At 36.9% G+C, this 26,594-nt stretch overlaps 1 long non-coding RNA gene across 1 annotated transcript in view; it reads right to left on the reverse strand.

The window, feature by feature from the left end:
* LOC308653941 overlaps positions 1-25,956 on the reverse strand; it is a 49,422-nt gene extending 23,466 nt beyond the window's left edge. Inside the window, exons 1-2 of the long non-coding RNA XR_014023141.1 lie at positions 25,740-25,956; positions 10,374-10,408 (exon numbers count right to left, since the gene is read on the reverse strand). This is a non-coding gene — a long non-coding RNA (uncharacterized lncRNA). The remainder of the gene's footprint in view (positions 1-10,373; positions 10,409-25,739) is intronic.
* Between the last annotated feature and the right edge of the window lie 638 nt (positions 25,957-26,594).

Consider the following 26,594-nt stretch of genomic DNA (forward strand, 5'->3'; position numbering starts at 1 on the left):
GTGTGTGTGTGTGTGTGTGTGTGTGTGAAATTTCCTGTCTCCTTCATGCTTTTATTTGTATCTTTTATTTCTCTCCCCATTCTTAAAATGCTGCTCAATTTTTGTTAGACATGGGGTCTTGTCCTGGGGGAGTTCCCTGGTTTTGGAATTTCAGGGATTCCTAGAAGCCAGATGGTGCCAGCTCTCCATCTTTTCATGGTAGCTGGCTGTACTCATGGCTATCTCGCTTGACTAAACCCTTCCTAGTTCAAGGCTCTTTGCAGACTGGCTGTCCCTGCTTTCCTATAGATAACCTGCTGGCTCTTTTCAAATGGTTTTCTTCCCAGGTAAGGCAGACAGTTTTGTTTTTCCATTTCTTTTTCCTACCCAAATGCTGAAACCATGAAGTCTTATTCATTGGTTTATTTCCTCACGCACTTGTGTTTTGGGGTTATCTTGGCATTTTTATTGAAAGGATTGAACACAGGATTTAGATTTATCATTTATTTGCTTTGTCTGATTTTAATGGAGATTTATGGAAAACTATGCCTCAGTCAACACTGCCATCTACCCAGAATCCTGGGTCTTTAATTTTTCCAAAGAGGAAAAAAAAGAATTTATTAATAGAACTTTATTTTTTCATGAGTGTAATAATGGAAATTGGCTCTATTTTAAATTGTGAGCATTTTAATATTGCTGGACTTATATTATTTGGACGATTTGGGCTATTCTTGGTGAGTGAAAATGGACAGAAGAGCCGAGCTAATTTAAGATGAGAAATAAAATATGGGCCATATATCTTTGGCTTGGATTGCTTTCTAAACCTATCTCAGAAGCTTTAGTGAATGACAACTGCACTGTCATGGTATGCTTTTCCCATTCCATTAGTTTAGGAAAATGCAAAGAAACTGCAAAAGTGGTAGGGTGGATGTGTGGCTCTTTCTGATCAAAGGCTCCTCATAATGGACGAAACTCTTCAGGCCTTCCAACCTCAGGTTTCCCATTACCCAGAGCAGTGCCAGCTTAATAAACATAAACTATTTATGCTTTTAACATAAGCCAAAGACTTACTCAACAACATACACAGAACTTATTGCCGCCGTCTGGCTGCAGCAAACTAATGGGGGGGGGGGGGGGACGACGAGCAACTTGTGTAGATTGATACAGCAGGAGTGGGAGCCATTTATTGTAGGACAGGAGAGGTATTTATACATTCCACACAACTTATCTAATTAGCATAAACTAGATACATCAGTCAACCAATAAGGAATCTCCACACTTAATGGCTCGCTGGCGTTACTTCACAAACCACTCCCTCTGGCATTTTGCCAGGCGCCATCTTGACTTGTTTACAGACCCTAACATTTCTCTGGCAAAATGCCAGGGGCCATACCTACTCCACCATGGCTCTCAGCAACTAATTATGGAACTTCCATATTTTGATGGCCAGCTTTTAGTTAGTTGCACAAAGTGTCCAAAATTCCATTTACATTTACTGTTTTAATCAGAGTATTTTGTTCTTAAAATTCCGTTCCTCTAGAATCATTCTTGATATCAAAATCTGAATCAGCCAGGGTTCCCCAAACCAAACAGAAACTATTGGTTCTATAGCACAGAATTGATCAGTCCTCTCTCTATAAAGAGATGAAAGGAAGCTTATTACAAGGAAATGGCTAGTGTGGTTAAGAAGCTGGCAAGTCCAAATCTGCAGTGTGGATGGCATGCTGGTGACACGGGAGAGTGAAGGATATAGTTTCAGTCTGAAGGTTGGCAGCCTATACACCTAGGAAAGCTGAAAATGCAGATGAAGTCTGAATGTGGTCAGCTGAGAATTTCTCTCTGGCTCAGGGAGGCCCATCTTTCAGTTCCATTAAGGCCTTTGACTGATTAGATAAGGCCCATCCACATTGCAAAGAGCAGTCAGCTTCCTCCAAGTTCACAGTTCACCAATTCAAATGGTAATCTCATCCCAAAATACTATCCAAGTTGACCTACATATTTAACCAGCACATTTGTCTTGGTTTAGAGTAAACTGTTAGACTAGGTATCCTCTCTAGTACCAAACCGTAGAACCAATTAAACCCAGCAAAACAAAAACTCCATGATTCTTAGAGATAGAGCAGTTTGTATTCCATTTACAGTGGAGCTACTCCTGTGGGGAATCGGGACAGAGGGGTTCTCTACACTGTCCCTGCTCTTCCTCTTAATTCATTATGTATGTATCTTAGGCTAATGCACAGACACTTTCTGATACATTTTGTGATGATAGATTCACCAGATGGTAATTATGGATTTTTGTTTCTTGGAGATTGACCTCAAATTAATATTGAATAGTATTATTATGTCAACTACACTCCAGATATCCTTTTTCATGTTTCATGAAATCATATAGAATCATATACTAATATAACTTCTTTCCCTAATTTTTCATAATTTTCTCATTTTATTTGTGCATGGTTTTGTGAAAAAAAAATCTTTAAAAAAATATTCAGAACGACATAGAATTGTGCTTTTCTTCCTTAATTCTGATAGGTTATCACTCTGTAATGAATGGAATTGCCATTCTGAGATTAAGAAGGAAGGATTGACTCAAGTAACAAGCAACATGACATACTAACTTAAAACCTTTACTTAACTTGAACCTCAACTCAATGATTTTCACCAATTCCTTGCACAGATGGTGCCTAATTTGTATGCGTTGATGTGACAGAGGCCAGAGTAGCTTGAGGTTCATTGTGTACAATTTAGTTAAGTTTCCCACTACCAGTTTTGACCAAAGTGATGGCAATTGCTCCTGCCTGGACAAAGAGAGGACCTGCAGCACACATACCTCTTGCTTCCTGTGATGATCCCTCAGTTAACTCCATGAGGAGATTCTCTGCAGCCATTTTCTTTTAAAGGGAGAAATTCTAATCAATGACTCATATTAACACTCATTACTAACTCACTGAGCTAACCAGCAATATATTTATTGTGAAACTAAATACCCAGTTTGATTATGGAGTACGTGTATAGAAAATTGTTTAATAAGCAAAATATATTTTTTTAGGAAACCAGTAAGTAGAATAGCTAAAACAAAACAAAACAGAAATTTTTTAAAAAGACTCAGTTCATGTGATATACATCTAGGAAAAAAAGTTATCTACTACAAATAGACAATTGTTTATATTTGGGGGCAAATCATAATTTAAAATTTCTGCTCCATTAATTTTAAATGTGCTCCCTAACAAAGTCTCCAGTGTGCTTTTTCATTGTTTGTCTGCTCATCTCTCATATATCTGTTGGGGGAAAGATATATTTAATGTGCTGAGTCAAAATGAACCACTGAGATTAATGAAATTAGTATAATGAATTTATATGAAATAATTCAATTATGAGAAAAGTCTATTTGGGTGAGTTCATGAAGTTTATCATTCATTTTTTTAATTAATTTAATGGCAAGAGTGCTTCTTACAAAATTTATGAGACTCTTTGGACTTAATAGTTTTTCCCAGTTTCCAAAACTGTAAAGCAAATGTATTTTCCATGAGAAAGTGAAATTATTTTCTTCATTTCAACTTTTTAACAGTGGCATTTATCAAACTCCATTTTAAAGTTCTACAACATACTTTATTTCATGAATGCTCTTTATTGAGATTTATTAGCCTCTTTCTTCCTATATTAAAATAATTTTAAAGTGATAATACAAATTTTTGCTTTAATTCCAAAATTTAAAAAAAAAAAAATAAGATGGGGTTGCTCTTCATCTTAGTTACTCTAAATTTTGGCAGGACAATTCCACAAGGACACAAATATCCCATTTCAAAGTGATTTTAGAAATGTCTAAAGGATCAGCAGCTATTCCCATTATACAAATCTACATGTTCAAAATGCAGGGACCATAGTTTGGGTTTCTTTTAACCTGATGATACCTCAACAAAACAGAGTCAAAGGTAGCTTTTAAATATTAATGCCTATTAATGTCATCTAAGAAACACTGCCCAGCCTTTAGGGATGATTGTTCTTAAGTTCAGGCTTCATTAGAAAGGCAGAAGGCAAAAAAAATAAAATAACAGTATTAAAAGAGGCCACTTACCCATTGTTCACTTGGAATATTAAATGCTAGAACTGTGGTTTCCTTTCTGTAAGGACAGAAAAGCCTAAATGCCCTTTGCCCTCATTATATAACTGAACTCTTTTTTTTTCTTTTTTTTTTTATTGTTGGTCGTTCAAAACATTACATAGTTCTTAATATATCATATTTCACAGTTTGATTCAAGTGGGTTATGAACTCCCATTTTTACCCCGTATACAGATTGCTGTATCACATCAGTTACACTTCCATTGATTTACATATTGCCATTCTAGTGACTGATGTATTCTGCTGTCTATCCTATTCTCTACTATCCCCCTTCCCCTCCCCTCCCCTCCTCTTTTCTCTCTCTACCCCCTCTACTGTAAATCATTTCTTCCACTTGTATTATTTTTCTCTTACCCCTCCTTTCCTCTTATATGTAATTTTGTATAACCCTGAGGATCACCTTCCATTTCCATGTGATTTCCCTTCTCACTCCCTTTCCCTCCCACCTCTCATCCCTGTTTAATGTTAATCTTCTTCTCAAGCTCTTCGTCCCTACCCTGTCCTTGGTTACTCCCCTTATATCAAAGCAGTCATTTGGCATTTGTTTTTTAAGGATTGGCTAGCTTCACTTAGCATAATCTGCTCTAATGCCATCCATTTCCCTCCAAATTCTATGATTTTGTCATTTTTTAAAGCAGAGTAATACTCCATTGTGTATAAATGCCACATTTTTTTTATCCATTCATCTATTGAAGGGCATCTAGGTTGGTTCCACAATCTTGCTATCGTGAATTGTGCTGCTATGAACATCGATGTAGCAGTGTCCCTGTAGCATGCTCTTATTAGGTCTTTAGGGAATAGACCGAGAAGAGGAATAGCTGGGTCAAATGGTGGTTCCATTCCCAGCTTTCCAAGAAATCTCCATACTGCTTTCCAAATACTGTTATTTTATTTTTTTGGCAGAGCTGGAAATTGAACTCAGGGCTTCATGCATGCTAGGCAAGAACTCTATGCTAAGACTGTCTATATTTTTAGCCCAATAGTTTTAAATAGTTGGCATTTAAAATAGACTAATAAGAGGAAACACCAATATAAGAAGATATATATGACTCGTTTTATTGGTCATCTATCTGGGTTGAACATGTAATTTTCTAATGGTTGGTCAAAGGAATATGGATCTTGAAGCAAAAGGCACTTATTAAGGATTGTAAATAAGTGTCTAAATGGCTGTAGATAACAGTACTGGAGTCTATATAACTACGTAACATATATATGATATATAGCTAGCATATAAAATACACATATAAATATTTCTATAATGTGTTTATTACTCTATTTTGACATATAAGCTAAAAATTAAATTTCTTAGGCTATCATTTTTACAAAAGAAGATTTAAATCACAAGTAGAATGGAAACATAGACGATTAGATTCTGAAATTTAAATTTTAGTTTGTTCAAAAATAAACACTTTCTTGGTAAGTAAAAAAAAAAAAAAAGAAAGGCAGGAGGCAGTTCAAAATTTAAAAACTGTGTTAAAGGAAGGTATTATGTATTTCTATAAACTGAACACTCTTGGTGTTATGATTTGGATCTGGAATGTTCCCGAAAAGCTTATGTGTTGAAGGCAATGCAGTAAGACCAGAGGTGGGGCTTTTCAGAAATGATTGGATCAAGAGGACTCTAACCATATAAATGGATAAGTCCATTTGATGGATTAATAATTTGAATAAACTAATGTGTATTAAATGTAGGCATGTTGATCATGGTCAGAGGAAGTAGGTCACTGGAATCATGCTTATGGGGACTATGTCTTGATGTCTTGTCCCTGGTCCCTTTCATAGTCTCTGCTTCCTGGCTGCTATGAGCTGAGTAGCTTTCCTCTACCTCACCCTTCCTCCATGACGTTCTTCTCACCTCAGGCCCAGAGCAATAGAGCTGGCCAACCATGAACTGAAACCTCAAAACTGTCACCCAAAATAAATCATTCTTCCTCTAAGTTGCTTATGTCAGGTATTTTGGTCATAAAATCATTTAAAAAAACTAAATAAAACATGTCATAGCTCATTAAGGAGCATATTTTAATGATATTTACAACTAACTCTACTTCATTGGCTTTAACTATCTTGTTCCCATTAATTCACTGATTTGGATTTTTGTCAAAGAACTCTTCAATTCTTTCACTTGTCAATCAAATTTTACTTCTACTTTGAAGATTTTGAGTTATCTTTTCCTTAATTCATAGGCTTCTTATATCTCAGTTATCTATTTCTGAGCAACAAATTACTCTAAAACAGTGTCTTAGAATGTCACTTATTATTTCTCACTAGTTTGTAGTGTTTAATGCTGTTGACTGGCATTGACTAGCCAAAGTGATATTTCTTACCACTAAATAATAAATAAATTCAGAGTTAATCCCATCTCTGGGGGCTTATCTGGGACTTTTCACGCACATGCCTGCCAGTCAACTGGCTGTTAGCTGATCTAGGATGGCCTCAAACGGGAAAACTTCCTCTTCCATGTGGTCTTTTAATCCTCAATAGACTGTCAGGAGACTCCTCCCTAGATTTAATGAGAGTAGAAGGAGTCACAGAACCCAACAAATAGCCATACTCATTGGTATAGTTTTATTAGCAGGAGAGGAAACAAAGCAAAATTTATAAAAGCAGAAGGCACATGGTACAAAATCCTGAGGAACCAGTCACAAGCTTCCAAGGACTAGGATGTGCTTAGTCCCTCCAGCAATTAATTATAGAAACACATTTGCAACATTCTATTAGGGAAGTTCAGTAGAGACCCAGTAGCCATGATTCCTTTTGGGGGCTATTTCTATTCCCATTTACTTGGCTTGTACCACAATTCCAGAATCTTCCAGAATGAAAGTAGATATTCAATAGAAGCTATAGAGTTTGCACAAATAGTTTAGGCACAGTGAACTATTTTTATTAATTAAGGTGGTGAGATGCCATCTAAAGAACCCAAAGGTCTTACCAAAGACAGTAGTCTCCGGCTGTTTCATTCACTGTTGTCTGGGTATTATCCTGAGCTTGTTCTCTGGCTAAAGCAAAGTTCTCAGAAGGTGAGGAGAACCACACATGGCCTCTTGAGGCCTACACTAGGAATTGGCACTTCTTCACTTCTGACATAGCCAACTGGCCAAAGTGAGTCTTAAGATTCAAGAAGAGAGGAAATGGATTCCATCTCTTTTTTGGAGAGATTGCTGAATCACTTTGCAAATGCCTTAAGTAGTCATCAGTTGGGTCCATGAAGGCAGTCTGTCTACAACACTTTCCAAACTTTTGTTCTTTGCTTTAGTAAATCTAAAGAAGCTTGTGACTTGTCTTATCCCATCTAGGCAGCCCCATTTCATAATTAGCTTTGCTCATTACTCCTTTCCAATCATGTATGGATAAGATTCTGGACATCTTTCAAAAGTTACTCCTCAATATCGGTTCATTATGATGTCTCTCACAAGACTGAACAGATCTCTATCAACTCCAGCTTCAGCAACTCAACGTGTCTACGTCCCACTGATGAACTGCAGTCTCTGTCACACCCAAGAGGTTTGAAACCCAACTGGATTCAGTCTTTTAAATAGCAGCCAAATCTAGGACCAATCCCACTGCTGGGAGTCCAAGTCCATAACTTTCCAAGAGCTTGTCCAGAGCTTCTTGGGCAGCTGGTGGAGAATGCTTCAGGGAAAATTCCAGGACAGTTGAATACAGATCCCAAATTGGGGGTTATACTTGGAAATCAGAAATAATTGATGTCTAACGCTCATTCTTCTTGACGTTTTCAGGCTAGCAATGATCAAATCAGAGTGTGTCACTATCGGGAGAACTTTATGACTTTTCTTGGTAAGATGGTTCAGCTGTACAGTTTCTTTTTAGTGGAGTATAGTCTTAATACCCAAAATAGCAGATTTTTAGCATGGACTTTAAAGGAACATTCCTCTTAGGACTCTTTCCCGGACAATATAATTCCTCCCCACGACATTTCCTTGGCAGGACAAGCTGACCAACTTTGTCTCAGCCCAGACATGACCACACTAACTGCTCTTTCTCATGAGTTAATGAACTGCTTTCTCTGATTCCCTTCTTCCCACATTCATGTGGCCTGACTTTTAAAGCTAATTGAACAATTTTCTCTCTACTATAATGACTTTTGAATAGAACACCATTCCTTTCAATGAAGGACTGCTTGCAGTATTTTTAATTTTTTTTTTTTTTTTTTGGTAAGGATATTGAGGCGCTTAACCACTGAGCCACATCCCTGGCCCTTTTTTGTTATATTTTATTTAGAGACAGAGTCTTGTTCAGTTGCTGAGACTGGGCTTTGAACTCACCATCCTCCTGCCTCCAACTCCCAGCTGCTGAAATTACAGGTATGTGCCACTGCACCCAGCTATTTGCAGTATTTTTAGAGGATAAAATTTTGGGGTGAATTTTGGAGAAGAAGTTTTTTGTGCTCACTGATCAGTTATGATAAATTCAGAATTTAATACCCAAAGTAAAAACACACTATTGAGAAGGTATTTATTTTTAATCAAAATCTCAATGAAGACTTCAATAAGCTTAAAGGACAAAATAAAAACATTCTCATCCAAATTATCCTTTTAACACAATGATTTTTTTTCTAAAATCACTCAAAAGACTATTTCTTTTTCTGATTGTGTTTGAAGTAAATTATGTTTAAATCAATAAACATCTAGTTTATAGTTGAGTACTTATCATGGGAAAGGACTTTGTATATTTGATGATGTATATTAGCCATATATCAAACAACATTGTTCAGGGACACAATTTTGCTAAGGAAAATCAAAGACTTACAGAGATTTAGGAGTGTAATCAAAAACATATTGAATTTGGCTAGGAGAGTTTATATGCATTGGAATTCAGTCGTCTGACTTGAGACCATCTTATACTGATTTAAAATATTCAGTATACTTAGATATATACCAACTTGTGTGTGTGTGTGTTTGTACGCGTGCACATGCACATACATGCTTATATTTGGTTTTAAATTGGATTTGGACATTTAAAAATGTTACCACCAAAGCTATTCTCAAAACAATATTATTCAAGAATCTAGAAAACTATACCCTTGCGTTTTTTTTTTACAAACACCCAAAGATGTCCAATTTGAATATTGCTACAGTGTCTTATAATAGACTTATTGAAAGCTATTAGAAAGTGAATGCTAAGGAAAGTAATAGAAGTATGAGATATCTGGCAAAGATTCTATGATTTATTGTGTGTCACAGAGATTTTCCGTACTTTCCTCCATAATTACAAAATGAAAGGGGTCCACCTCTTTTTATTTCACACATGCAAAAAGAGCAGTTGTGATTGGGGCTCATTTCTCCAGCCATCTCACATTTAAAATAAAGGGTTGCATCTGCTCCAAGCAAGCAATGGCCAGTCTGTTTCCAAGAGTCAGCCTCCTAAGACAGGGACTGGATGGGATAAGGAGGGTTTCTGGATTGTAACAACAGAAACATCAATGCTCAATCACTTGAAATAATGCCAAGAAATAAAACTGCACCATCCTAGAGTGGAAAAAAAACAGTATTTTTTTGCTTAATATTTTTGACAGGAAAATAAAAGAGACTTTAATGAAAACAAAACAATATTAAAAAAACCCACAGCAACATTATTTATATATGTAGTGCTTTAATCATGTGCCATAACTAGAAGAAGCCATTTAAATATGTTATACTGATTGTATTCTGGAACGTTCCCTCAGATTCTAAGACTTAAAAGATTGTTGCTAAGATGTTATTTTTTTTTTCCAAAATGATAATTCTTGGCAGGCAGAGTATGATTTTATTCACAGGAACATTGTCTCAGGGAATTTTTTGGTAGGAAAATTTTGAAGAGAATTTATAGAAAATGCTGCTCAGAAAACTCCTTTTCAAGGCAGTCTGTAAGAAGACTGGTCCTGTTGTAGAAAAAAATGCCTAAGAAAAGATTCCAAACAAAATTATGGAGACATTCTTAAAAGGATTCTAATAAATATAAAGAATACACACCATCACTTGGAGATGAATTTAACTTTATTCAATGGAATTTTGTCTAAAGCATAATAGAGATATGCTATTATGGTTTCTTGTTTTTTTAATGTTTGTTTACTTAACTATTTCTGTCACATTTTATCTATCCTAGTAGTTGGGTAGTGGAAAATCTGAGTAAAAAGGAAAATACATTTTGATTTAGCCAGAATAATTATGGGTTAGTTGGACATAATATGATCCCTTACCAATCAAATACTGGTTTTACAAAATATTTTGAGAAGTTAAATTGTCCTAGAGATCAGAGCAGTGTAAGAAGCACCTACCTGAACTGTGTTTTGTCTTCCTCCTAGTCAGGTCCCTGGAAGAAACAGAAGTGGTAATCCTCAGGAGACACTTTGATTTAGGGGTTGATTTCTCACCCTGCACAACATCTAGGACTTAGAATGTTATTTAAAGGAAGACCCTCTAGTGGGCAGGACACATGATAGGACAGTGCAGGGCTTATGGAACAAGGAGTGCGATAGTCCAGAAAGACAGTAAAACCTTTACATAATAAAACAGTTAACTAGCACGTATTTGAAACACATTATAATCCAAAACCTGTATTAAACATGTTGCATGTATTGACTTAATAGATCCTTGGAGTACTTTTGTTCAATTCCTCTTATACAGTGTTCTCCAAATCTTTTCCTTGCATGCACTGAACTAACTATTCTACTTCTCAAATAAAACCAGAACTGATGGGACTAAACATACATCCTCAGAATCAACTTGTACTAGAAGAGGTCCAGTACACTCTCCATCACATGTCACCATAGAGCCACCAATGATTCTAGACTGTAGAAAGATCCTCTAGATAAGAAAACAGGAAGAAATTAGGGAGAACTGCATGTTTCCACCCAGCCAAAACTGGTGTCACTGAAGTGACAATCCATTCAATATGAACTTCATTAGGCCAGAATGAGTAATTCCCTGAGCAATGAAATACTGAGTCTACAACATTTTCCAAATCTTGCCCATTCTTCTTTATTCGTCAGTGAGCAGCCTGAAGGGAATTCCAGGTTAAGGTTAGAGCTCTCCACACCACATCCATCTTCTCACTATCCTTGTTTCTTATCATTCTCTTCCATTCTCCCTTTTCCTTTCCTTGGAATGGCTCATGTCCTGCCAATTCTGTCTCTTTCCAAAGTCCTCCTCTCCTTGGACCTACTGCCAAAAAAGTATTACCAAATGTGCTTTTCCACACTGGAACTGTGAGGGATACAAATCAGAAGAGTCCCTAGCCAGTATCCTTCCCTTCTGGTATTTTCCTTTGCACTTATGATGCCTGTTTTCAACCTTAAACTTTCCATTACCATTTCCATTCCATTCCTGTGGGAGTCTCTCAACTTCTGCCCATATCTCACCTTCAGAACTCAGGACTTAGAATTAATAATGTTTGAGGGAAGGAGCTTGAAGAAACAATTTATCTGGTAACCTTCACATAACAAATTCAACAATAAGAAAGAAAATGTAAACTCAATTTCCTAAGCATAACCTTACATTAGGAAAGTCCCATGCAGAGCACACAGGTCTCAGGTATGTGACATGCTTGGTTCCCCTCATCAATCCTGGACATTTTGAATACATGTAGGGTGTCTTTTAAAATACTATTCTGTCAAATGACAACCTGTAGTTGGACAAGTCATTGGAAATCCACATGGAGAACTATGGGTTGTGTTCTTTGCTAGCACACTGCTCCAAATCCTCAATTTGTTTATTTAGATTTCTTTCCTGGATGTGTTATATATAGATATATTTTTTCCACTACTTGGGATCTAACTCAGAACCTTTGCATGAAAGGCAAGTACTCTACCACTGAACTACATTCCCAGCCCATTTGCTAGAAATTATGACCTTGTCTACACAGAAACACTTTTTTCTTCATTTACTATTTGATTTGTAATCCCCAAAGGCCATGTGTTTAAAAACTATGTTTGTAAAATTCTTTTAGCCTTTGAGATTTCCATTTTTTTAAATTCTCAAAATGAGTAGCTTACATTGGCACATTGCAGATTTAGTAGCATAGTTCATACACAAGGCTTATGAGATGTTAGAATGATAACATTGAACTTATATATTAAGAAAATACATATATGAAAAGAAGAATTCGTCCTCTTAAATGGTTATGTGTGCAATTACAGCACTTCAGGCTGCTCAGACAACTCAGCAACTGTTCACTTTGTATGACTCTGAAATTTTTCTTATGAATACGTAGCTAAGAAGTAGGTTTTATATGCAAAACATAAATACATACATTTAGAATTTCAATACAAATATGTAGGGAGCTTAAGTGTTTGGAGTTCAGTTTCTCTGTTCCTTTTCAGAATTGAACCTCTAAAAAAGTTAGACTTCACACATTCACACCTCAATTTCTTCTTATTTGCCCAAATATTATGTAATTTTTTAAAATTCTAAAATTGATTAATTAGTTAATTCTTCTGGAGCTTCTGGGAATCAAACCCAGAGCCTTGTGCATGCTAAGAACATGTTCTACCACTGAACCACTCACTGTTAAAAAGTTATTTTGTAACAGTTACTTAAAATCTAAATGTTTTAATTATTAACTTGCTGCAGAAATTTGTTTATTTTAAGTATAATTTTACATAATTTCCCCTGATATGCATAAGTCATTTCATGCTGATTTTATAGCTATCAGATTCAGAATCAGCTAGTTATTATATTCAAGGATCAAGTAGTGATTTTGCTTCTCTGAAACCATGGACCTGTCAGTTGCTAAAGCTCCAAAATTTGCCATGTAATGGGATATTTGAACATAAAGAATGGAGTATTATAAAAATCAAAGATTCCTAGTGTAGAAATTTTCTCTTCTACATTTTGATCAATGACCACGTTACCTGTTCCAGAATATTTCTAGAATATCATTATTTGAAACAGTCCTAATTGGTAAGGTTTTTCTTTGAATTGAGGACTACATTTCTGTGGTCCAAAATTTACCATCCAGTTGAACCCAGAAAAAGCCTAGTGATTTTTAGCCAAGATAATTTATCAAGTACTTAATCATAGTTATTCTTTATAGTTTTCTTTACAGAATGTTTGTGTAAACCCAAATAAATAAAAACAAAGAACACTAAAGACATGTGATTTGTTTAGATTCATGTTATTATATTTCATATCTTGGAAAGAAAAAATGAAACTAAATATTAATATGAGGACAACATTACTGTAAACAAAATACACTTTGAATTTTAAGGTCAAATTTCTTAATTAAAATTTGGGATATGTCATACATCTATGTCCAGTATTTTATAATGTAAAAGTCTACAACATAACATTAACAAAATCAAAATATTTCAAAATAATTTCTATTTTTAAATCATCTAGTAACAGGCTTTATTCAGTATAAAATATCTACCATATCATTTTTATCTTTATTGATATAACTTGAGACATGGAACACTGATCCATTGTTTTGCAAAAATGATTTATTTATAAGATTTGAGTGCTTGTTTAGTTTAGTCTAAAAATACCAAAGCTAATCTTAAAGAATATAATAGAGTATTCTATTGGCTTTACTACAGCAAATGGAACAATATATTACCTAGGATGTACTTGTTATTACTGAACAAAGCATAAAGTTAATGAGATGTTCTCCTTAGAGATAAGTATGGCTCTCATAACAGTAATTAATTTAGATTTCAGTCTCCCTGCTTGACAGACTATCACATCTTAATTTGTTTTGATTTTGTGGCTACTTTCTTATGAATTATTCTATGTGACAGGTAATTTTACACAAAAGTATCCCTTGACAGATTAAATAACCTAGAAATGTAATTTCTGTGCCTTTTATTTTTAAAAGGTGGGCCCCTTAGATCATTTCTGTGGATGAAGTAACATCAGCAGAAAAATAAATGTTCTTCCTACCCTTCAAAGTTACTTAACTCCAATGTATTATTTATGTTGTTAGCAACCTTGACCTTATACACTGTCTGAACTGATCTACAACTTTGAACCTTCATCTCAAAAGCGTCTAGTGTGATTTCTTTCTGTTTTCCTTAAAAATCCTTTTCTATCCCAACATGTGTTCTTTTTTTTTTTTTTATCTCATTATCTTTATTTTCACATGTCCTTTTAGGCTGAATGCTAACGTCTGTGGTCTACGCAGTTACGTTTATTTATACTGTGTTTGTATTCGGCCCATGATTTACATAATTGTTCCTAGCTTGTGTTGCCTTAACGTTAGCAGTCAAGTTGGCGAAAGATATTATCAACAAAGTACTCTGCTAAAAGTAGATGTACTCAGTCTGGGCCAAATGCTGGCCGTCAGTTACTGTCACACGCAACTTCAGGGTCAGTTCCTGCCCTCTTTTTCTTACGCACAACTGCCATAGACATCAGCATCCATGCAACTGGAACTGAGTGTGAGTGTCCAGGACAGGTTTTGGCATGGAAGTCCCTGACAGCAGGACTTGGCTCGGGATTTGTTCAAATACAGGACCTCACTTTGGACTACAGGAAAGGGGGGATGGAGAAAAGAAAGAGAGTTGTCTGCAAGAACATACTGCTTAAAGCCTGGTATACAAAACAAATAGATATATTAAAAGAGATTTTTTAATATGTGATATTAAAACACATGACGGATATGATTTCTTATGATGAAAAACAACCAATAAAAATAAGATAGGGCAGCAAATTAATGGTTTTGTTCATTTCATAACTTTCTCTCCTGCTTCCAAACTCCCCTTGGCTTTATGCTTGATTTATTTTCCTTTCTATTACATATATAAAGGTGTCTTTCTTCCGATATGAGACTCGTCACATAATACGCTTTTGATCTTGTCCTCTTCCAAATCTTCTCGGCATGGCTCTCTCCATCATTGTACCTTTGTCTTTCTTTCCCCCCTTGTTTTGCTGTTGGAGTTTTAATAGGATTGTGAGTACTGAAAACAGAGACTCTCAAAGGAGAGCTTAAGAACAGGTAAGGCAGCCAGTAGGAGCCTCACCTGACTCCTTCCAGAAGCTGGAAGGAGTCGGACAACCAAACCCTGATCCCAGAAGTAGGAGGGTGTGTACTTCCCTTGGAATTCCAACAACAGCTTCATATGCCCACTTTGTCTGTGCTCCCCATTCAATTTTATTATTATTACTTTTTTCATCTTTTTATTCTCCGGGGCTCTTTCACTATACTGTGAGCATTTTTTTCTTCCCAAAGCTTCTGCTTGCTCTTCCTATGGCTTACTCATAGTTTTCTCTTGCAAGAATGACTCATCTTCAAGCACCCATTCACCCTTTGATCCCATTGCTAACCACAGGATTCCCTGTGCATTCTTAGTTCAGATATTAGAGAGTGAGAATCTCTCTGATGTCATTCATCCCTTCTTAGAGGATTTTGTCCTGGATTTTTGCCTCAGGGGCTACAGGTATCTGTTAAATGCTTGCATTGGTTGCCAGTCTTGGTCCAGTCATGAACGGACTGGATGAACAGGATTACAGAACAAAGGCATGGACAGCAAAGGCCATCAAAAGCATCAAATAGCTTCATTTAGTCTGTTCTGCATTTCCAGGCCAGTTTTTGAATGGAAGTTTGTTTTCTCCTCTACGATCAGAGTCACTTATTTCCAACAAATGTCTCTCTCACCTTGAGATCAAAATAGGGCACACAAACTTCATTAATCAAGATACTATTCTAACACAATATTTAAAAAAATTAAAATTAACACAAAAAATTCCACAGTGAACAAAATGCCAAAATGTATAACTGGTATTTCCTTTTGCCTCAGGCTGTCATATGTCTTGGCATGGACTAGATCAAGAGAATGTTGTCCTTGTTACCTACAGTTTTCATTGATTCATTCTTTAGTTTTCTTCTTTTTTCTTACCAACCTATTCTTTCTGGAAGTCTGTTTCTCTTGAATCTGTATTGGAATACCTGTATTTGGAAACTTAATTCTATGTAGTTCTCAAGGTGAGGGAGACACTGGTTGAGAATGTATAAATTTGATGATAGATGAGAAAATTAAAAAAAAATTATGCTCAAAAACTGACCTGAAAATACTTACTGACCTGATTAAAATTAACTATTTGGTTCATTCCAGGGCCTTCCATATTGATACTTGTTTTACAACCACTAATTCTGAGTCGAACTGATTATAACATATAGCTGGGAAAATTCTCTCTATATAGACTTGCCAAAATGGGGGGCAGAGGTGGGGAGGTGCAAATAAAAGAGAGACCAATCAAACCACAGGAAAAGCATTAAAAAATTGAAACAGTCATATAAAAATGTATTAGGGAATCAAAATAGGACTGCTAAGAAAACACAAGTTTTCTCCTGTAGTGTTCCTTCCCTCAAGGTATGGACTATCTTTGAGCCCTCTCTATCATTCAGTGATTTAGACTGATTCTTCCTAGTAGAAACCCTTTTTGTTTTGTTTGTTTGTTTGTTTGTTTTGTTTTGTTTTGTTTGTTTTGTGCCGGAGATTGAACTCAGATTTGCTCAACCACTGAACCATATCCTTCAACTTAAAAAAAAAATTAAATTTTGAGACAGGGTCTCCCTAAGTTGTTTATGGCTGGTTTTGAACTGGAAGTCCTTCCTGCCTCAGCCTCCTGAGCCACTGAGATTACAAGCATGAATTCCTTTTCAGAAGCTGAACATTCATCTCCTTTCCTGCCATTGCTTCCCTCTCCCTCTCTTCAAGGAAGGTGTAATGCAAGGATATGTCTTGGAAAATCTTGGGTTTCTTTTCCATCATCATGACAATCTCACTTACTCTTAGCCGTTTAGTTTTCATGCTCCAGGAAATGCATCTCCAATCCCGGACTTCTCCATTGCTAGAAGCTTCTGTGTCTCCCCTTTATCTCTATCCCACTACTTTTCTCTCCTGCACATCCACAAGACCTCCCCTTAGACTTTTATTTAGGTTATAAAGAATGTGCAATTGGTTCCAGTCTTTTTATTCTGTTGAAAGTTATAACTGTTTTATTTGTTTGAGAAGTTAATTTATATATTATTTTATTTATATTTTTTTATAAGAAAACAGTAAACTAAACGGATTGTCTGCTCAAGATCCTAAATCATTATGAATGAAAAGCCTGTGATAGGAACCTCTGCTTTCTAACCGCCCCTCCATCTGTTAGAGGGATAAAAAATGTAAGCATTGTGCCTTGAAGAAAACTAGCAGATACTTGGGGAAATTTCTTTCACAAACCTCAATCTTTCCTTTTTTTGAAATTATTTATTTTGGAGAATTTAAACTCTCTAATATATACAAATGAGTCAATGAGTTCACTTATTAACTTATTTGATTCAATTGTGTTAGCAATTGTGGACTGCTCTGATTTGAATATGTTTGTTCCTGCCAAAATAACTTATTATGGTTTGGTCACAAATGTAACAGTGCTGAGAGTTGGTGGGAACTTTAAGAGGCCATTTGGGTGATGGGCCCCCATCAGAAAGGATTAGTGTTTATCTCGCAGGAGCAGGGTGGTTCCTGTGCAAGTCACTGTTATAGAACAAAAATCTTAGCCTCTCCTGAGCACTTGATTCTTCCTTCTCTGTGCAATCTCTCTCTCTCCCTCTACCTCTCTCTGTCTTTCTTATATATATTCTCTCCATGTGATTCCACCCACCATGAGAGGAGGATCTCGCAAGAGGCCAGTCATGGCACCATGATGTAGACCTCTAGAACTGTGAGCTAAATGAACCTCTTTCCTTTATCAGGAAAGTACCCAATATCAGGAATTCTGTCATAGCAACACCAACTTGACTGATTATAACTTTGTTTTATTAAAAAATGAAGAGATTCCTTCCTGTTTCCTTTCCACTGCAAATCTCTTGACCTATTTGTAGCTCTCTCTTGTTGGCTGGGTCCTCTTGCCCAAGCAGCTTCCATGTGATCCAATTATCACTCACTTTCTTTAGCTCTCAACTTCAAACCCCCAGTCTCAGTCACCTTTCATCTTCTTTCATCTGCTCTAGTGTCTCATTATCAACAATCTTATCACAGACCCACTTCAGGCACAGTGCCTGGGTCTAGTCTGTTATCTTCTCAGTCATAGCAAACCATCTAGAATGCAGTGCACTTTTAATCAAGCCCTTTTATAAACTCTTGTTCAGGCGTAGTTCTCTCAGTTATTGTCCCAGATGCTGCATAAATTCAAATGTAATTTTATTTTTCAGACACAGGCTGGTGAGATTAAGGACATCAGAGCTGCATTTCTTTCTCTTAGTCCTTTTACCTGGGAATGAAATGAATGACTTGATGTCACAAATGCTTTTGTCCAATACCTATTTTGGTTTTTTCCCCCCAGTATCAGTTTTTAAAACTGAAAAACAAGGACAGCTATAACAGCAACTCTCAAATTATCCACTAACTTCAAAATTGATTTCTTGAATTACTAAACAAAGAAATTATAGCAATGAAACGTCCAAACCATTACCCTCTTATGCCCATTTCTTTTTCAATCTTTTTTCTACCCCTTTTGGCATACACTGCTCGCTCCACCCAAGAACTCTGCTGCCTGGCTTTCCTGTTGTCATGTGGTCTCACACCTTCTAACACCCAATCAAGAAAATGATTTTTCATGTAAATCAAATAATAGAGAAAGATGGATTAGTGCACTCAGTTGGATGATAATTCAGGGACTCAGGTATTATGTTGGCAAAATGGACAAGTTAAAGATGTGACCCCCCTGCCTTCAGCTCTCTTCCGTTGCTGGGGTAAAAGTGGAGTGGTTTTTGCTTTGGGTAAAATAGGACTCTTAAAAGAATTCGTTAGGACCTGGTAAGACCTGAAGTAGAACTGGATAGGCAGGTCTTGACACCATCCAGCCTTTAAAGAGAACATCCTTGTAATAAGAATGCCTTTTCTAGCTTGTTCATTAGGTAGAGAAGCAAACATAGGAGAGAATAAATTCAGTGTTTTAACCAGGAATAGTGTATATTTGCTAATCTGTTTTCCCAATTTATTAATTTTTTCAACATCCAATAAGTATTTTTCAGTGCATTCTGAGAATCAGAAAATGTACTTAGACACTGGGGCCTGGGTGGGATCTAGAGGACAGTGGTGAAGGAAGGAGTCAAAGATGTTCCCTTAATGAGTTACATTTCAAGGTAACTCAACCATATAATATATTAGATGGAAATAAAGGCTGAAGAGTATAATAAACCAAGAAGGGAGATGTGGACCAGTATAATAAACCAAGAAGGGAGACGTGGACCAGGGAGTTTATAATGTTAGTTAAGATAACCAAGATGGCGATCAACGACAGATGAGCAAAGAACTGTAGGACATGAAAGAGTTTCCCATGTAGATTATCTCAAGAAGGGAGGTTCTAGACTAAGCAAAGACCCTGAGGAGAGAGCATGCTTGACATGTTTGAAGAATGCAACTATAGCAATTATAGTGGGGTAGGAAAAAAGGAGAATATAGAGATGAAATCAGAGAAATAATGAGTGGAGTGGTCAAGTCAAGCCTCGCCTTTTACTTTGAATGAATCGGAGAGGAGGATTTTTGAGCAAAGAAGTGAAAGGATTTGACTTACATTCTAACAGGATAATTCTGATTGCAAAATTGAAAATCATGCCTGGTGGGACCTGAGATAGGACAAGAACTAGCAAATGCATGAGTGTGTGTGTGTGTGTGGGGGGGTGCAGAAGTGGAGAAAGGGAGACCTATTAGATTCTCTTGCAATAATCCAGGTAGCAGATAGTGGTGGCTTGGACTAGCAGAGTGTCAGTAGAAATTGTAACAGTGGGTGGAACTGAAAGTTTTTTTTTTTGAAAAACCTTTTTTTAGTTGTTGATAGACCTTTATTTATTTATTTATATGTGGTGCTGAGAATCGAACCCAGTGCCTCACACATGCCAGGCAAGTGCGCTGCTGCTGAGCCACAATCCCAGCCCCCACTGAAAGTTCTTTGAAGCAAAGACTGTAAGAGTTACTGATGAGCAGTTGTGGAGAGTGAGGAAAACAGAGGAGTGAAGGGTGACTCCATGGATTTTGAACCAAGGATTTGGGAAAAGGAATTTCCTGAGATGGAGGAAACTACAAAGAGGATGCACTGTTTCTTCTCCTTCTTCTTTTCTTCTTTTAAGTAAAAGTGGTGTTTGCAGGAGAAAGGAGACCTGGAATATGGTTTCCTGAAGTCAAGTCAAGACACACTTTCAAGGAGAAAGCAGAGACCCTGGGTCAAGTTCTGCTGATGGGCAACTAAAGCAAGAGCTGGGAAGTTCCGCTGTCTTGTCTATTGGTTTTTATCTCTAGCACTGTTTATGCAAGGGTCAGGAGAACTAATTGGGATCCAAGGGATGAAGACAGTTTGTGCATCTCTTTGATGCTACCTGGAGGAATATATTCATCTTATCAGGTAAAGCTACCTAAGGATTTCCTTATTCACTGGTACTCCCTGAGGAACCATCCCCATGTTCAGTTCAGGATGGTGCCTTTGTCCTGCAAAGAACTTCCTTTGGGGAGAGGATACATTTCTCAAACCAACTCAGAAGATCCACGGTTGGGGGAGCAGGATCTCTTCCAACCTCTCTCTAACTTCTCAACCAACAAATAGGCCTCTATTGGGACTTAGAAGATGAAATACTTCTAAAATAAATAAATAAATAAATAGCAGGGGGAATTATGCATTCATGCTTTTTCAAGCTGACATAAAAATAAAGAAAAAAAAGCAGATAACAAGTGACTAGGAAGCAATCACAGGCTGAAAGTCATCTCCTATCAAATCCGGGCTATGAAGACAATGGGGACTGTGTAAAGACCAAGCAGCTGCCATACCCTTCCCAGGGAGCAAGGCCGGGTGTGGCCCACAGAGCAGGGCTGTGAATTGTGAGCACCATGCTGTGAGGGTTGGAAGGAGGCGGAGGAGAGGATTCATAAAAAAGTAGTGGGAAGGCTGCCAAAAGAGTTCTTTCTCTAGAGATATCTAGAAAGAGAACATAAATAACAGTGATTCATTCTTTGTGATGCTACAAACTCTGTCCTGCAGACCTTATTTACGTAGGAGAGAAGCCTATGATGACTCCAGTTGTTTGTGAGAACATGGAAAAATGATTGTATTGAGCTCTAATTTGACTCTGGTTACCAGGCCTAAGATCATCCGTTTTATTTTCTCTGGGAAACTTAAAAAAAAAAAAAAAAAGCTAAATACGTAGACAACAAGCAGAAACTAATAAGAGATGATGGCAATATCCAGAATTTGGTATTTAAATTTCAGGGAGAAATCAATTTCTAGATCTTTGAAACACATGGTATTTCAAAGCAAAGACTTCTGGGCAAAGAATCTGTCTCTTCTATTCACTTAAATAAATCATATAAATAAATCCATGATAAAGGACACTCTGTTCTCAATATAATAAGCTACAACAATATATTCCACTCACCTCTCTCTCTCTCTCTCTCACTTTCCCCCTCCTCCTCTCTCCATATGTCAAAGATAGACGAACATTTTACCAGTTTCCTGTATAAATAAATACAGCATATATTTTCACTTGTTTCAGAGAATCTCCATAAAATTCTATCAGAAATATGTCCTTGAGTTTGTACAAATATGAAATCACGTCACGAAGGCAAGAACACTTTTCTAATGATACTGATTCAAAGCTTTCATGGGGTAGCATCCTTAAATGACAGCTTTTCTTCTTCCAAACTAATCAAACAATATTCCTTCTTTGATGTAAATCCTATCTCAAACAAGTACTGGATTTAAGAAGAAATAAGTCACAAATGTGCCCCAATGTGTTCTCATTAATACACTAGTTTTGGACCAATAGTTACAGACCTTTCCTTCTTTTGGGCAGGAACAGAAACTTGGAATGACCCAACAGTGAAAGAAGAAACTCCAACAATTGGAAGAAAAGGTTCTTTTGCAGGAAAGAAGCACAGCAAAAACCAGGATGTGTGTCATTCTGATTTTGTCCAGAGTTGGAATATGAATCTACATAGAATGACTTCTGTAGTCTACCCCGTCAACTGCAACCTGATGTCTGAAGTTCCACTTAGATATTATATTAAAAATGCACAGATAGTTTTAAACCCTGAAAAAACTGATGGCTTCCTATTTTCTTGTTTATCCTTTTATTCTTATAGGACAATTGCTACCAAGATGTATTATCTCCACTGCCTACAAGGGATAGTGCAGGGATTTAATAATGATTTTAAGAAACTGTAGCCTGGGAATCCAATCCCTTAAGTTTCATCACTTGTCACTTTTTTGTGTTTAACACCTGACCTAGGATTACCCAGACCCACCTGAAGACACTACACCGCCCAGGCAAGCACACGGATTCACCCAGACACACAAACATACCCATAGCCTCTCTCCACACACCTTCCAGAAAGGTTAGCAACTCCAATCAATTCACTGGTCCTGTGTCCATTAGCTTCCTGTCCTCAACACTGTCACCCTGCCTGCACTATGGCTAAAATGTCTGATCCCAAGAGTGAGATGTGTTTGCCCCACCTTGGGCAGGATGCTTCCATTTTCTGTTCTGCTAAGTGTTGTTAAGATTAATGTCTCCCTGAAAGGATTTGTGAGGATCAAGATAATTCATGCAAAGGATTTAAGACAGTGCCGCTGCTCAAGAAATATCACCTTCCATTATGACAGTGAGTATTGATTTCCTGTTACTACTATAATAAATTTCTATAAACTTAGTGGTTTTAAAACAACACAAATTTGTTATGTTACATTTCTGTAGGTTGTAAGTCTGACAAACGTCTCCCTAGGCTAAAAGTGAGGTGTTAGCATGGTTGTATTCTCTTCTGGATGTTCTAGGGGAGAATTGGTCTCCTTTTGTTGCTCAGCTTCTAAAGATGGCTTACATTCCTGATTCACAATGCTTCCTCCATCTTCAAAGGCTTCAATATGGCACCTCTCCGACCTTTCATCAGCTGTTGCATCTTTATCTGACCACAGCTGTTGAAGTTCTCTGTTTTTTTTTTTTTTTTTTTAAGAACTCGAGTAATAACACTGGGCCCAGGAGGATTATCCTAGATAATCTCAAGGTCTATAACTTTAATCACATATGCAAAGTCTCTTTTTCCTTGCATAGTAACATGTTCATAGCGTCCAAGTGAAGAACATGGACTTCTGAGAGGGAGGGTACTCTTCCACATACCACAAGGGAAGCTTTTAGAGATTATAAATCCAAATGAAAAATGTAAATGTATTCCTATTACATTGATGGCCTCCTTTGTTTCTACCTGTTCATTTTTCCATTAACATCACATTCTAGGGGGCCAGACTCTGTGGTAGGTATTTCTGTGCCCTCATGGACCTGATGATCCTTTAAGCTGCACAACCATCTTGGTCCAAAAGGTATGGCCAATTATTTTAAACTCCCTTTGATATGGAGCAGATACATACCTTTATAAGATCTAGATATTGCACACTCACTTATTTGTTCAGTTAATCACTCAACAAATATTTACAAAGTGCTTGACATAAAAAAGTCACTCCACAAAAGGAAATCTCAATTCCTGGCAAGTTTTCAAAGCGACAAACTGTGACATCATTCTATCTCAAACAAACCAACTTCTATAAACATCCTAGAAGAGGCTTTATGAAGCCTGCTCTAGAGAAGGTTCTTAACCAAGGACATTTCGGAGGCTCCAGTAGTCTGGGACTTCTTGCCAATTTCATGGAAAATTGGACATGTCTGTTGTGTCTGTATGTTTGGGGACAGGGGAGGGTAGTCCACTGATGTTACCTTTTTCACAAAGGGGCCAAAAGATCTTTGGGGCGCCAAAGATCTTGCTATTTAGTTTCTGCATCTGGCATTGGGAGGAATTTCATGGAATAAACTAAATGATACTGTTAATTATTTGGGCTCACCTCTTGAGTCGCCCACCCAGCGTTATCTCTGTCTTGATGAATTCTCTTCTGCCCATTCAGATCTTAATGCTGTTACCAAGCACAACTACCTCTGCTGAGCCTTGTGCCATGGGACAAAGGAAAATTAAGAGTTAGACAATGGCAGAACTTGAAGATCAGCTCTGGAGGATCCTTTCTTATTCTGATTCTAAAAAATTGTCCTGGTGATAGTTGCATTCCATCAGGTATCTACATCCAGTTATGCACTATAGCTCATGTGTGAAAAGAAGAATCCCAAGAGCAATGGGATAAGAATTGTATTTAAAGCAAAGACCTGCCTTTCCTACGTTAAGCAACTAAAATCAATTGGAGACAGAGATAAATTATATGAATTAAACAAAGAAGGCTTGTCTTCTATCACCCTCTTTCAAAAAGCTGTATGCTAGGGAGAAAAAAAATCATTTCTTTGTTTTTTCAGAGAGTATATTTGATTCCTGTAGATCAAGGTCAGCCAGGTGGGTTGTGCTGTGCTCAAATCAAGGAATGTCTGCAGCCCCAACTCTCCAGACCCACTGCTTTAACTGTTCACTCCACCCTCCTTCCCTCTGATTCTAAGAAAGGCATAGGATACAACATCGATTCTCTTTTCTGAAAATTTCAGTTGTTTTCTATTGAAAGAGATACCCATTCCAGGCAGCTCTTTTTCACATATTGCAGAGCAGCAGAGCTCTGACTGGCTTTTACAAGTCATTCCCAGGCTCTGGGACAGCTCACCCTGTGGGTGGCAGGTGGATGATGTGCCTTATGTAGATACGTAAATTCGTGTCCTCATACACATAACCCACGGGTGTGATCTGAGCCTATTTATGGCTTTGGTATGTATTTTTTATTTCTTCAGTTAAAAGAGTTCCCTTGTCTCTCCTTTGAATCAAGCTTTCCTCTCTTGCTCATTACAACATTCTTCATATACCTAATCCCAACTACTTGCATTTCCTGTGCATGACATGATCAGAAACTATGTCATCATCTATTGTTTTTTTTTAATATTTTTTTTATTTGTAGTTGGACACAATGCTTTTTTTATTATTTATTTTTATGTGGTGCTGAGGATCGAACCCAGCACCTTGTACGTGCTAGACAAGCACTCTGCCACTAAGCCCCAGCCCCAGCCCCCAACTATTGGTTTTATGTCTTATAATCCATCTTATTTTGCTGGGCTGCTAATATCCGGAACAGATAGAATAAAGAAAGCAGGGAGACTTGAGTGATCATCAGGTGTCAAACTAGAGCTTAGTTTCTGAGTAACCCAGTTGAAGAGGATGAACAGAATCAATTTGTAGACTATCTGTGATTTTTACAGCATTTGGGTATTATAAATATAAAAGTGCAGGCTTTTACCCTGCATTGTTTTTATTCAGAATTCAGTTTCCCTGATTTTTTTTTTTTAAATATAGGACTCTAAATCCACGTGATCTCTTCTTTCTGCCCATTTCTGACTCTAGGATCACATGATCACACATGTTACTTTCATTTTAATCCACTTGGAAATGTTTCAGAACATTGAGAAAGAGAAAATACTAATTCAGGAGTTTACTTCATAATATCTCATTTTGATATCCATAGAAAATGGTCCTATGGAAATGACCAAGTAAGTGCACACCAGGTCATGGTCTGTTCAAATTCTGTTTTCTCATTAGGGACCTTCTCAGGACAGAGCCCTGGAAAAGGATTGTACTTGAGTGAGTTTCAAAGATCACAACATTTGCAAAGAGCCAGAGAGACTTGAGAAAACTACTGCAAAACAAGGATGCAATTATCTCAAATTAAAAGCAGTAACATGATTAACTTGGTGTCTTGCTTACCACAGCCGCAGGACATATTGGAAAGTTCCCGATGATTCATTAGTGTTCACATGTTCCATCCAAGTGACAAAAAGGTTAGAAAGAAAACGTTATAGCCCCATATTTTAGAGCATTTTTATTCTACATTGTTCAATTCCCGATTTGAGATAATATAAGGAAAAATAGTCTCAATGGAAACTGAATATACTGGCAAATGAGAGATTATTAGAAGAGAGAAAACGGGAATTTTTTAGAGGCACTGGTGGGGAGGATTGTGCAACTTCCCACTATGCAAACTTTTGTAATTGTAAATTCTGCTACCTTTTAAGGAGAAAACACCATCAGCCTGCAACTTGAGAGCTTTTATGAGAACCAGGAGAGGGCTTTTCCTTCACTCACATCTGTCTTCATTTGCTACAAGTATGCTGCTGATTTCACGCTGCTTAGCAAAGTCTAAAAAGTAGAAGATGAATTACTTAAATCAAGCAAATGCAAGTGTCCTTGGGCCATAGTAAATTTTAAAAAGCACATGAAAAGAGGCTTACTTTGAATTCTATGCTCTCTATTATTTGTGTTCATTGTTCTCATGAAAAGATGCCAATATATGAAAGTTCATGATTTTAAATAATGTCACAGGTGAGACAAAGGATCATGTTTCAAGTGACATTTTTAAACAATTTCATCACATTTACATTTCTACATAGCTGAATAAGTACTTTAAAAATTGTGTGCATTTTATTTCTCCTCCTCCTCCTCCTCCTCCTTCTCTTCTTCTTTTTCTTCTTCTTTTCTTTTTTCCAGCTCCTTCCATACTCAGGCATTTAATATTATGAAATCATAGAAATTTGGTCTTAGGATATTTTGCCAAGATCTCAA

Source organism: Spermophilus citellus (genome assembly GCF_964194105.1).
Source record: "Spermophilus citellus genome assembly, chromosome: 7".
NCBI lineage: Eukaryota > Metazoa > Chordata > Mammalia > Rodentia > Sciuridae > Spermophilus > Spermophilus citellus.